This window comes from Pteropus medius, unplaced genomic scaffold (genome assembly GCF_902729225.1).
Source record: "Pteropus medius unplaced genomic scaffold, Ma_sr-lr_union100, whole genome shotgun sequence".
In the NCBI taxonomy this organism is placed as follows: domain Eukaryota; kingdom Metazoa; phylum Chordata; class Mammalia; order Chiroptera; family Pteropodidae; genus Pteropus; species Pteropus medius.
The window spans coordinates 7,473,567-7,486,829 of NW_024344253.1; the positions used below are offsets into that span (position 1 = coordinate 7,473,567).

Consider the following 13,263-nt stretch of genomic DNA (forward strand, 5'->3'; position numbering starts at 1 on the left):
TAAAGTTGAGTTTTCAAGTAAAACTTGACCTTTCTTACAATGTGCTTTTATAGTTTAGAGACTTATTTTAAACAGCAGACATTCCATTTACCATGGAAAGAGAAGTGGCTTTTCTTTGCCATGGTGATCTCTTTCCAGGACGTAAGGGCCCCATTTAATAGTACATAGCCCTTCAAACGGCCTTTTGGATTCTGAACAGTGGGTATGGGTGGACAGCTGCCAGGGAGAGAAAATACAGGATGTGGCCAAACAAGCAGCAAGTGTTCTAAGGAACCAAGGTTAGAGCTTGGACCTTCTCAGGCCACAGGGTGAATAGGGACCTCCTGTCCTTACTCTTGTTACAAGGCTCTAGAAGGCATGCCAATTTCAGAGAGCTATCTAGAAAACACTGCGAGAAACTGGGGCAATTAGAAGAAAGGATGACTCACTACAACACTTCACCATTACAGACCAAACATGTCCCAGAATGTATTCCATGATGGAGCTTTCGGAGATGTCTTCTTGACACACCAATAGCAAGAGTGTCACAATTAATGTTAGTGCCAGCACATTATTCAAGAAAAGCCATCGTGATGAAATCTTCATTTACTGAAAGAGTAGAGAATAGATACTTTGTTTTTCCTTTTAAATGTTTATTTTTGACTGGGTAATAAATTTTTATGTATCAAAAAATTCAAAAGGTTCGAAAGGGTGAGCAGTGAAAAGAATCCTTCCCGTGCCTGCCCCGAGTCACCCAACTCCCCTCTCCAGGGGCCACCAATGTTATTAGCTTGTTGTGTCTCTTTCCAGAGATACGGAAGCAAAGGAAGCTATATATGGGAATGGATCCTTTCAGAGTGGACGAATACGTCACTGTATGGGAGATTATCTCTGGATAAAGAAGTGCCTGGGCAGAGGGAGCAAGACTGTCTCAACCCTTTTAACCACCTCAAATCCCTCGGGAGTTAATAGATTTAGGTTTTAAAGGGAAGGATTACTTGATATAAGTAGATAATGTCTGGCACTAATAAGAAGAGCTAATAAGCGAGCTGTTCTATATCTAGGTTGCATTTAAGGGCTAAGTAATGGTCCACAGCATGTTTATTCCCTCCAAGGATGGCTGGTGCTAAGAGCACCACAATCTTCTACATGAGCAATTTTCTAAATGCAAAACATTATCATCTTTTTAAATCTTATTTTGATCAGACACAGCAATATTTAACAAACTTTTTCTTCTTAAAAGAAATACTGAAAATAATCTGAAAACCATAAGCATGATTTTTATAAGTCTCAGAGCCAAAATATTTCTGTACTGAGATACAAGTCTAATGATGTAATATAAATTAATGGAAAAATAGCAGCAGACATTTGCTTTACTGCCAAGTTTTTAGGAATACTTAAGCAAGGCATATTTATCTTGGTGATATGAATATTTAATTTTTCCTTATCTGGAAAGACATTTTAAAGTGTTAATCAATATGTTTTTTGGAAAACTTTTAAAGCTAACCCTTGATATCAGCTGTTACTGGAGGAAAAATAAAAGCCTATAATTTTCTTTTGAAATGCAGTGCATCCCTATTTGCATCTATCAATATTTACTTAAACAATGAAGATATCAATAGACTATTTTATGGGAAACAACAAGCATACGCTAAATTTCTGTAGATGAGTAAATACAGAAAAATAGCTGATAGAATTTTGAAGGTGGGAAAGTACCCTATCAGATATAAAAATATACTAAAAACTTATTCTAATGAAACAGTGTGACACAGTGCAAGGATAGATAATAGCTTGTTAGAACACGATAAAAAATCTGGAAACTAACCCATGTGTGAAGAAAAAGAATTTCACATCTAGGGGGAAATAAGTGGCACTAGGATAATTTACTACTGGTTTAGAACAAAGTACTTTACTCTCTTAAATCACACACACATATAAATGCCCAATGGATGGAAATCGAAGTATAAAAAAAAAAAAGCACATATAAAAACTGAAGATAATACTTTTATGATCTCGGCCTCTCACCATATGGGACAAAACAATGAAGTACAAAAGTAACAATACAGACAAATAAGAATCTGCAAACATTTAAACAAAAGACCATAAAAAAGTTAAAATGTTAGCAATAGATTTCGGGAAAATATCTTGGCATGCAGCAAAAGGCCAACAGCCATGATATCTGAGTTTTTACCAATCCATATAAAAAAAAGATAAACAACCTAAAAAAAATTAGTCAAGGCAAATCAAAGAATAAAATTAAAAAAAGGTCAATAAAGGTATGTAAAGATGCCCAACCTTACAGAAATCAGTGAAATAGGATATTAATATTCATTCCTTAGAATATAGACCCTTCACCACCACCATCACCCCCAAATGAGGGTGAGGAGACCAGGCATGCTTATAAACTGTAAGTCACTAAATGGTATCTTTCAAAATGTAAAAAATACATATCCAGTGACCTAGCAAATCCACTTAGGGGACTACTACAGAAATATTGGTGTGTGTGCACAAAGACACATTTATGAAGTCAAGGCAGCACTGTTTTACTACTGAAAGATTAATAATTCCATAAACGTCCATCAATAGGATAATTGTTCAATAACCTATGGTATGTTATCTATGAAATGCCATAGAGTCATTCAAATGAATGAGATCTGGACTAATATGGAAAGATTTTTTTTTTAATGCCTACAGCCCCCAGTATTCCTCGGTGGTCTCCCATCCAAGTACTAACTAGGCCCAACCCTGCTTAGCTTCTGAGATCAGACAAGATCAGGCTCGTTCAGGGTGGCAAGGCTGTAGACTGGAAAGATTTTCTAGATACTGTTTGTGTGTGACCGAGGTGTACACAAATGCAAACACGTATGCACACACATGTCATATCTATGCACACACATAGATGTGTGTAAATGTTTGTAAATGCATAGAAAAATGTCTTGAAGGGCCCACACCAAACTTTCACCAGTGGTTATTGGTGAGAATAGGAATAAAGTTGGGGAAAGGAGTGAAGGGAATTTTCATTTTTATTTGATAGAGTTTTGCACTGTTTGAATATTAATTAGATTATATATTATTTGCGCACATAAAAATACATATATAAAAAAGAAATGATCTTAAGTTCTCCCTGCACCCTATTTTCTTCTTACTTCCTTGTAATGCATAACAGAAGAGAAAGAACCTTGTCCAGTAAAAATGTTTACTTTTCATAAAATGAGAACTTCCGTAAAAAGGCATTTTAAAATTTTTATTATTTTTTATTATAATTTGTTCTTCATATACTGCGATCATATGAAAATGAGGTAACCAGAGACTATGATTTCTAAGAAAGCTATGCAGAAGTAAGACTATCCTGAATGAGAAAGGCTGGGTTGAGAGTGCATCTCATGGGTCAAGACTCAATGACACGAACACATGCCCCAGTTGTCCCGAGGTTCCAGCCAGCTTGATGTCACCATATATACCCAGACACCTTACGATTATCAACTTTATGAGGGAAGTGTGACCAAAGGGGTCGGATATTAGTATGAACTTTTTCTGATCCCAGAAGTAGAAGGGAGAAAAAGAGAAGACAAATAGATCTGGCTTGATATTGGCATATGATGGGTCCAAGAGTAAATTATGATAGTACGAAGCCTTTTGACTAGAGAAAAATCTATACACTTAAGATGTCTTAAAGCAATACATGCATTTATAAATAAACATGATATAGGAGGAAACAAAACAAATAAGAAATACCCCTAGGCAAAAAGGGAGTTTCTTCTGCATACCAGTCATTATTACAGGAGCAATAACTACAGATCAATGCAGGCTCTGTGTATTGCAGGGAAGAGGTTTGCTATTAAATCATGAGGTGATGCCGCTACTCCTTTAATCATGTGACATGCTTCCCAGTAGGGAACACCACCATCAACACGAACCACTGCTGAAACAGAAGTACCGTGATGTATGGCTGCCTTACAGAGGCTGTTTCTAAGCTAGAGGATCAGTATTTGTTTTCCAGAAAGACCTGCTATGGTCTTCTACACATAATCCTCTGTCCTGGTATGTTTTTTAACAATTCTATTTTTAAAGATTTGATTGGCATGCAGAACTTTAGGGACACACCTGTTATAAAATGTAAAGCACGTAAACCCGTGAGATAGAAATAAACAGAACACCTATGAAGTGTGGGGTCAGACTACATGGTCACCCAGGGTCCTTCTGGTTTTAGCAGGCTGTGAAACAGAAAGGTGCTGGGAGAGGAAAAATGGTAGGATTATAGTGATCTTCTGTGGCACCAGTGAAAATTAGATTACTATTCTAAGTTATGTCCTCTGAAAATTGAGTTTGTGTCCTAAGATTATGTCTACTGTGAGCCCAAAGCAGACACATTTGTGCCTACACTGGCTTTCGCCAGTATCTGTTCTGGAAATAAAACTTCACCTGAGTCTCTTTAAGAGCAGAACAAATAATGCTGGAATTTGTCTTCTGGCCCAGAAAATAAAACTAAGAAAGGAATCAGAACATAGCCCTTTAGAATGAATCATACTTCTTTGAAAGAAAACAAGAAAAGACTTAATTTTAGAAATGTTCATTAGATGGTATTATGCTAAACTGTATTTTAAAAATTAAATTTATTGGGATGATATCGGTTAATAACATTATACAGATTACAAGTGTACAATTCTGAAATACATCATTTGTGTATCAATCACATTGTGTGCTCACCACCCAAAGTCTAGTCTCCTTCCATCACCATATATTTGACCCCCACTTACTATATCTTCGTTCTCCTGACCCGGCCTCTCTATCGGTGTCATGCTTGTCGCCTCGGCCTAATATTTTTAAAAGGATTTTAGTTAATGGTCAGAATCATATGAATATAAAATTACTCATCTCAATCATTTAATATCGACTGTATGACTGATCTGCCCTGTAGCCGTGGGCTGGGTGGATCTTCGGTGGACTTCATCCTCTCTATCTGGTGTAGCGCACCAAACTCATTTTGGTTCTTTCATATTGCCTGCTATAAATGGAAAACGGATCATGGATAGGATCAATTATGGATCCATATGTTCCCTGGCATGGTAAAAAAAAAAAAAAAAAAAAAAAAAAAAAAAAAAAAAAAAAAAAAAGTAAAAAAAAAAAAAAAAAAAAAAAAAAAAAAAAAAAAAAAAAAAAAAAAAAAAAAAAAAAAAAAAAAAAAAAAAAAAAAAAAAAAAAAAAAAAAAAAAAAAAAAAAAAAAAAAAAAAAAAAAAAAAAAAAAAAAAAAAAAAAAAAAAAAAAAAAAAAAAAGAAAAAGAAAAAAGAAAACGTTAGTGGTGGTGGCGGTTTGAAATGTGAGGGGAACTTTGGGAAGAGGCATTTCTAATTTCTACTAGGTAAAGTTCGGTAAATGTAATATCATACTATAATAAACTAGAACTAGGATGGATTACCTTCAAGTTATGCGATGACAAAGGCAGAGAGGCGCCAGGGGGTCCAACTGATGGAGTCACACACATCCCCTACCATAGTGACCACAAAGATGGTGCAGATGTGAGATTTTCCCACAAACAACAATATCATTTTCCTATTAAGTTCTGCAGTTTATACCATCCATGGTGACAGCTCTGACTAGCTGCCACAGAGCGACTACCGGGAGGCAGTTGCTGTTGATCTTCATCTAATGAAACCACGAAACAATTAAATTCAAAATTCAACACAGCGGGTTCTTAAAGGCAAAAAAATACTGAACAGAATGCCGTCACTTATTATTTAACAAACGCATAATGCATGCCATGTAAGTGCTGGGGTTTGATGAGATACTCATCAAATGTTAACATTAGTTATTATCTATTAACTATAGTGGCTAGACAATGGATGGTTTTTGGTTTCAACTTTGTGTTTATCTTTATTTCCTAATTTTTCTACGAAAAATGATTTCTTCACATAAATTTAAAAATACAAATAAAAACAGCTCCATAATCTCTTTGAAAAATGGACTCTTCAGCCAAAACACAGAATGACATTACAAACCACACAGAATTACTTCACTGAGAGATATGAAAATCTACTTTGTAGAGGGAAGATAATAAATACTAGAAAAGGAAAAAGAGGAAAGCCCTGAGGCCTCTCTGGCTTTCTTCCTTAATACCTGTCACTCTGCAATACACAAGTTTTTCTCCCAATGCTCCTTTCAACGTTATCTTTAAATCCCATTGTCACAGATTGCCTTATCTCTTCATATAATTCCTCAGTCCCTGTAGCTTCTATGGGGAGCCTGTAGCTGGGAACTGTGGCAATAATTCTTGCTACTGATTTTTGGAAGAGGTGAAGCAAGAAGAGGGATGTCTGCGGACCCGAGTTCCCTGCATTCAGACTATACATCTTGCCGCACCAGTGAGATCAACAATGAGGACATGTTTTTTAAATCACTGTACAAATTGGTACCTAGAACCAGGAGCTGAAATTGCAAAGATGCTCTATGCAATTTCCGATTAACATTTATCAAAAAGCCTTCCTTGAAAGGAGTTTTTTTAACATGGATTATGGCAGAGAATCCTATCTCTGTGTTCATTTGATTTTATTTTTCTTATTTTTTAAATTAGTTTCAAGTATACAGTACATTGGTTAGACATTTATATAGTTTACGAAACAATCCCCCTGATTACTCTATCTTCCCTCTGGCTCTACACAGAGCCATTACCTTACTGCTGTCTGCATTCTCTATGTTGTGCTCCCCATCCGCTGACCCTCTCATCCACTGTTGGTGGAACTGCAAATTGGTACATCTGCTATGGAAAACAGTCTGGAGGTTTCTCAAAAGGTTAAAAATGGACCTACTTTTTGAACCAGCAATTGCATTTCTGGGTATTTACCCAAAGAAAACCCAAACAATAATTTGCAAAGATCTATGCACCCCTATGTTCATGGCAGCACTATTTACAATAGCCAAGATATGGAAGCAACCTAATGCCCATCAACAGATATTGGATAAAGAAGTTATGGTTCATATATACAATGGAGTATTTCTCAGCCACAAAAAAATGAAATCCTATCATTTGCAACGAAATGACATGGAATGACCTAGAGGTGATTATGCTGAACGAAATATGTCAAAGAAAAATAAATACCATATGATTTCACCGATATGCAGAATCTAAGGAACAGAAAGAAAAATGAATCGAAAACAAACCACAAATATAGAGGACAGTTGGGTGATGGCCAGAGGGGAGGCGGGTGGGAGGCTGGGAGAAAGCAGTGAAGGGTTAAAGAAGTACAAATCTATGTTCATTTTAAATTTCTCCTCTGAATGTAAGGTTTCATCAGAGCAAATGGAAAGTGGTCCACTTAGCGTCAGAAGTCATAGATCCTAGTCTTAGTCTTACCTATGCCTTCGGCAGCAGTGCTACCCCCAGTGAGTTACTTTGCTCCAAAACCTGTTTTCCTTCTGGAAAATGGGGATGAAAATTCCTCACAACATTATAAGAATCAATTAAGTACATATTTGAAAGTGCTTTGTACACTGTAAATATTCAATAAAATGTCATTATTCAAAATGTCATTTTGAAAAAAATGAATTAAATTTTAGTTTGTGACTGTGGCTAACAATTCTCGCATTTTTATTTATAGAGAGTCTACTATGTACAACAACTAATGTCACAAAAGAAGACTCAAAGACAAATAAGGAAAAGTCCTTAATAGTAGCTTGGCTACTGATTGATCTAAGATTGTGGCAAAAATCAATGAAAGCATTCTTTGAGAATCAGTTGGGAAATGGAATCTACAAAAAAGAGTATTATATAGTTTATTTTTAATTGTAAATTGTGTGCTACACGTCCTTCATATTCATTCATTCATTCATTCATTCATTCATTTTTTCTTTTTTTTTTTTACGCCTACAGTACCTGGTCTTCCTAGGTGGTCTCCCATCCAAGTACTAACCAGGCCCGACCCTGCTTAGCTTCCGAGATCAGACAGGATCAGGTGTGTTCAAGGTAGCACGGCCGTAGATTACATCCTTCATATTTAATAACATTTACAATGCATACACTTTTTCCAAGACAGCCAGTTCAATATTTACAGGCGTATCCCACATGCTCATCTGCCATGTGACCTTGCCATTCTCTCGCCAAGAGGTGGCGTCTCTCTCCCTGGCCTTGGATCTGGGTGAGTTCTGTGATTGCTTTGAATAACAGAACACAGCTGAAGTGAGGCTGTGACAGTCTGGGATATAGCCCTTAACTGGCCTAGCATCTTTTGCTTCCTTCTTCTTGGAAGCCAGCTGCCATGTCAAAAATACACCTACTCTCAGGAAACCACACTATAAGAAACCTAAGGTACAAGCAGAGGTGCTGGAGGATGGGATGCCATGTGGATACAGAGAGCAGCCAAGGAGGCAACAAGGCAAAGATGAGTTAGTGAAGAAGCCATTTTAGAAATAGATTCTCTAATCCCAGGCACCTTACTTGATGCCATGTAGATCAGAAACAAACCGACCAGCTGATCTCCTCTTGGATTCCTAACTCACAAAATTGTGAGCAAAACAAGAGGGTTGTTTTAAGTCATTAAGTTTTGGAGTGGTTTGTTACAAAGCGGTTGATAACCCGGATGCGATTTCAAGACTTTCATCTCACATATAGTAATATGGAGTTCGAATGACTTGCTAGATATCAAATGGACATTAAAGTACAAAGATGGGACTTATGCACAGGTTTTCTTACTTCAAGTCCTCCACTCTTTCTAATAAAATGAGCTTCAGAGCCTAAATCATCAGATAATTGGCTCAGATCTCTAAGAGCTGGTTTGTAATGAGAAATGACAAGTCAGTTACAGGCAATAAACGTGATGTGAAATTATAGGAACTAGTTGCTTGAAAAAATATATCAGCAAGATGTAAATGTATGCGGTTAAGGAATTGCAATACTAATTTTAAAAGTTCACTGAAAAATGACTACACTTTTATTCCAAGAATTACTTTCTTACTATGTAAAGAGAAGGTTTTCTGGGAGTGTTATGAGAGAGAAAAAAAAATAGTTAAGACCCTTTATGTTAGTGAAATAAATACATGCACAATAATTTTAACTCTTTTCTATACAAAGAAGACCAGATTTTAGGCCTAATAACTATTCATGTAACTGTAGGATATGGGATAGAAAGAGGCAGGTTGACGTGGCACTGGAGCCTTAACCGTGTTGGGTTGGAGCCGCAATGGGAAGTAACTGAGCTGAAATTAAGTATTTCTAGAACTGAAACAAAACAAGCCCTGAGGAGATAACACTGACACCAAATATGTAATATTTTTTTGGTATTATGAGAATTACAGAGAGGAGAAGGGAAACAAAAAGGACCGAAACTAAATTTAAAATTGACGAGTGGTGTCAGAAGGTCTGTTTAATCGTTCCCAGCCAGCTCAGGAGTCAGCCTGGCCGGAAGCAACAGGCAATTTGTTGAAAATACGGTCTCTGTTGCCTTCTCAAATAACACGAGCTATGAAGCCAGGATTAATTAGAATTCCCATCATTTTGATGTCTTTGTTTGTTTCTTTGATAACAATCTGATATGGAACTCAGAGGGAATTCCTGACTATTCGTCTAGCTCAATGTCATGGGTAAATGTGTTCTGCTGCCAGGGCAACCACAAACAGGCCAAAAAATATCTTCCTTTATAATTAAAATTTCAGTCTTTTCTGGGACCCGTTTAGCTAGTGTGTTCCTGACAGGTTAAAATATTCTATTCATCTCTATGACCAGTTTATCTAGGATAATATTTAATATACTGTAAGGTTTTTAATTACTGATTACTGAGAAACCTGTTGGATAACTCCACGTATCATCTCAAAATTCTGGATTCTCTCACTGGATAATTTTAGACTAGATTGTACATTGAATGAATGAATAGTGAGAATGTCACCGATGGAGAACAAAGCTTAGAGTATCAAGTCTGATCATGAATGTAAGACAGGTAAGAGCTACTATTAGAGCTGGAACTCTAGATACTCCACCTAATTCTCAAGATAGATATCTGACCCTACCCTAGTGTGGAAATTCTAGTTAAAGGACTTGGCCAAGATCAAATAACTACCTAGTGGCTAAGTCTGGAATCAAATCCATATGTACCAGCTCCAAAGCCTACCCTCTACTCTACCATGGAGCTACAGCCTACCCCAGGGAGATGGCAACTGCAGTGTGAGCCTCAGTCTCCAGGCCAAGTTGATGCCTTCTCTAGCTCTACCTGTCAACTTAGGGCTCTTTCTCTACTTCAGCACAGACAAGGACAGGGCATCTATATCTTACCATATGTGTATCTGTTTCTAGTGCTCCACCCAAGCGCACACCTTCTAAAACTAAAAAATCTATTTTAAAGGTGAATTAAGCTCAATCAAATTCACAATGAATAAGACCTTTCTATCACTATTTCTCTTTCCCAATTTAGAAAGTTTAATAAGGCTATGAGATCTGTGTGATTCCCAGCAGCACCAGCACAGTGTTTCCATGGAATGGACATTGATTGATTATTGACTGATCGGCTACTTATCTTTTTCTTTATGGCTGAAGTTCACACTTTTTAAAATGCAACAAGGTGTCTTAGTGGGGCTAAGAAAATAATACTAAGAAAAGAGAGAGAAAGGATGGCTCACTGAGGCTGGCAGGAAGTTCGCTGTTTGAGAACAGAGGTGGAAATATTTACTTTTGATATTTTTTTTAATGGAATGTATAGTTCAAAAGCTAAAAGAATAAAACTTTCTACTACGAAAGTTAAATCGCAGATTTTTATACCAATTAACGTGTTGAATAAAATATATTACGTACTTTGAATCTTATCAATATAAATTATGAAATGTTTTATTTTAAGGTAAACAACAGAAAAACAGAAATCCTTCTTATAATGATAATTAGTGCATGCTATTTTCATTCTAAAATAAAATATACATTAAGATCATTAATAATTTTAGTATCTATGGGTAATACGTAAGATTTCATTATACTCATTTTTTAACATCTAAAAGAAACCATTTTTTCAGTGTTTGGTAGAAAACTAGTTTTAGAAATTCTTAAAAATCCAATGCATTGATACATATTACAGTTCTTATTTTTTCTTTCTGCATTTTTGAATATTCTGATTTTTGCCAATGAACATGTGTCACTTGTGTATATACAACTACCCATTAATAGTACTTTAAATTGTTGCATTTTTCTATTTTCTATCTTAAAGAAATACATTTTTTTTAGTCTAAAAGAAATTATTCTTATTTTTCTTCAAAAGGTAAAAAAATACCACAAAACAAATCCAGTTCTAAAAATGCTGTTCTTTAGAGCTTAAAAAGTCTCAAGAGAAAATGAGCCTCATATTTCAATAGAGAGGGGCTCTGCCTGTGCTCTGGGGCTCAAGGTTTGACCTGCGGGGAAGATGGAGAAATTCACGTGCCTTCAAAATATTTCTGGACATGAAGTCTGCAAAAGAAAATGTGACCACACACTTCTCCCCTGCAGCCTAGAAATCCAGCACAAGAATCTATTTTTGTTTGAACATAAAATTAAAAGAAAAATCCTCTCTGTTATAGCTAGAGATGGACAAGCTTTACTTTCTAACAACAGACAAGAGTTAGAAAGGACTAGTTTTAGGGTAGTGAAAATTTAGTTTCCATATGAGAGTGGTTAATCATTTAGACTCTCACTACTTGTACATTTTGTTACTTACTGTGACTTTTACTCATTTACTTAGCTACCTCATACCTGCCTTTCTGAAGTTCGACATTTGCATAACAAGATAGCTGAGAATGGTGGGTGTGGCAAATTGTATTTTCCAAAGATGGCAGCAATAATAAGTCTAGCTCACAACATGACTTTGCCATGCTCCATCCAGAGGTGGAGGCTAATTCCCCTCCCTGATGCTGGGCTGACCCTCTGACCTGCCTGTAACTAACAGAATGTGGTAGAAGTGAGAGGTTTGGTACTTTTCAAAGCTGGGTCAGAAAAGGTCATGCAGCTTTTACCTGGTTCTCATGGGGCACTTGTCTTGAGAAAGAACTCCGAGGCCACCATGCTGAAGAAGCCATGTGTAGGTACTTTCATAGATAGCCCCAGCTAAGTCCAGCCTCTGAGCCATCCTCACCAAGACACAAGCCACGGGAAGAAGCCATCTCAGACTCTCCCCAGCAGCCCATTTGTCAGCTGAGTAACACTGAGTAACCTCAGTCAACCCATGAAGGGCAGAAGAATCATCTACCTGTGCCCTGACTAAACCCCCAATCTATAAAATTGGTTAGATATAACAAAATAGTTGTTTTCAGCCACTAAGTTTTGGAATGGTTCATTGCACAGAAATGGTGACTGGAATAGGGTAGACTAGGAGTCAGTAAATGAGAGGTGTGCGACCGAAAGCCTACAATTGAAAGGAAAGGATGACAGAAGAAAACCTGTGTAAAGGTGTATGCTATTTCTTGCAAAACGGCAAACCAGGTGCCTTGACTAGTTCTTCTATTTAATAGTAACTAAAATGCTGAAAATTATACTTAAAAATCATCTTAAATGTACTGATTGGCTGGTAAAAGAAGAATACTTTAATGAAAAGGAATAAATGAAGATGAAGCCCTGAGAAATAAGGTAAGCAGAGCACTGAAACTGGCCTTGACCCTGAGAGCATCTGTTGTGTTAAATCTGGTGACTTCAAGCCGTCATTTTCATAGCCTGGTGAGATACTGAAGACCAGAGATGAAACTCACCCAAGAGGGAAAGTCTAATAAATGATCTTCCAGCCATAAACTGGAGCTCATATGGCATACCCTCAGTATAAGGGTGAACTAAAATTTATGACCCCCAAAGTACAGGAAAAAAATATGCATGTTGGTACTTAGAAGGTGAGGGAGAGAGGAGGAAATTTACCCTGAGAATTTATATAAGTCTACCCTCAAATGGGTTTATAGCCTGAATCGTAGTACTAAGGTGGTCTAAAAAAACTCATCTTAATAATCTAGTTTAAAAATAATGTAAGATAAAACAGGCTTCACAACAAAAAGCACTTCCTAAAAGAGTCTCATAATAAAGATTTCATTGGGTACATGTAATCATTCTAAACATATATACATCTACTGACACGATCTCAGGATATATGAAGCAAAATTAACAGAAGTATAAAGAGAAGGAAAAAAACCCATAAATGCAGTGGGAGATTCAACGTATCTCTCTTTTGGTACCCAATAGATGAACAACAAACCAAAAACTCACAAAACAAAAAAATAAATGAGTAAGGATACAGAAATCTGAATGAGACTAATGAGCTTGATCTTTGAGCATATTAACAGTAAAAATCCCAGTGCTTAA

General features: G+C 36.5%; 2 pseudogenes; both read right to left on the minus strand.

The window, feature by feature from the left end:
* Positions 1–2,664: 2,664 nt before the first annotated feature.
* Positions 2,665–2,783, minus strand: LOC120608008 (uncharacterized; annotated as a pseudogene).
* Positions 2,784–7,836: 5,053 nt separating this feature from the next.
* Positions 7,837–7,955, minus strand: LOC120608000 (uncharacterized; annotated as a pseudogene).
* Between the last annotated feature and the right edge of the window lie 5,308 nt (positions 7,956–13,263).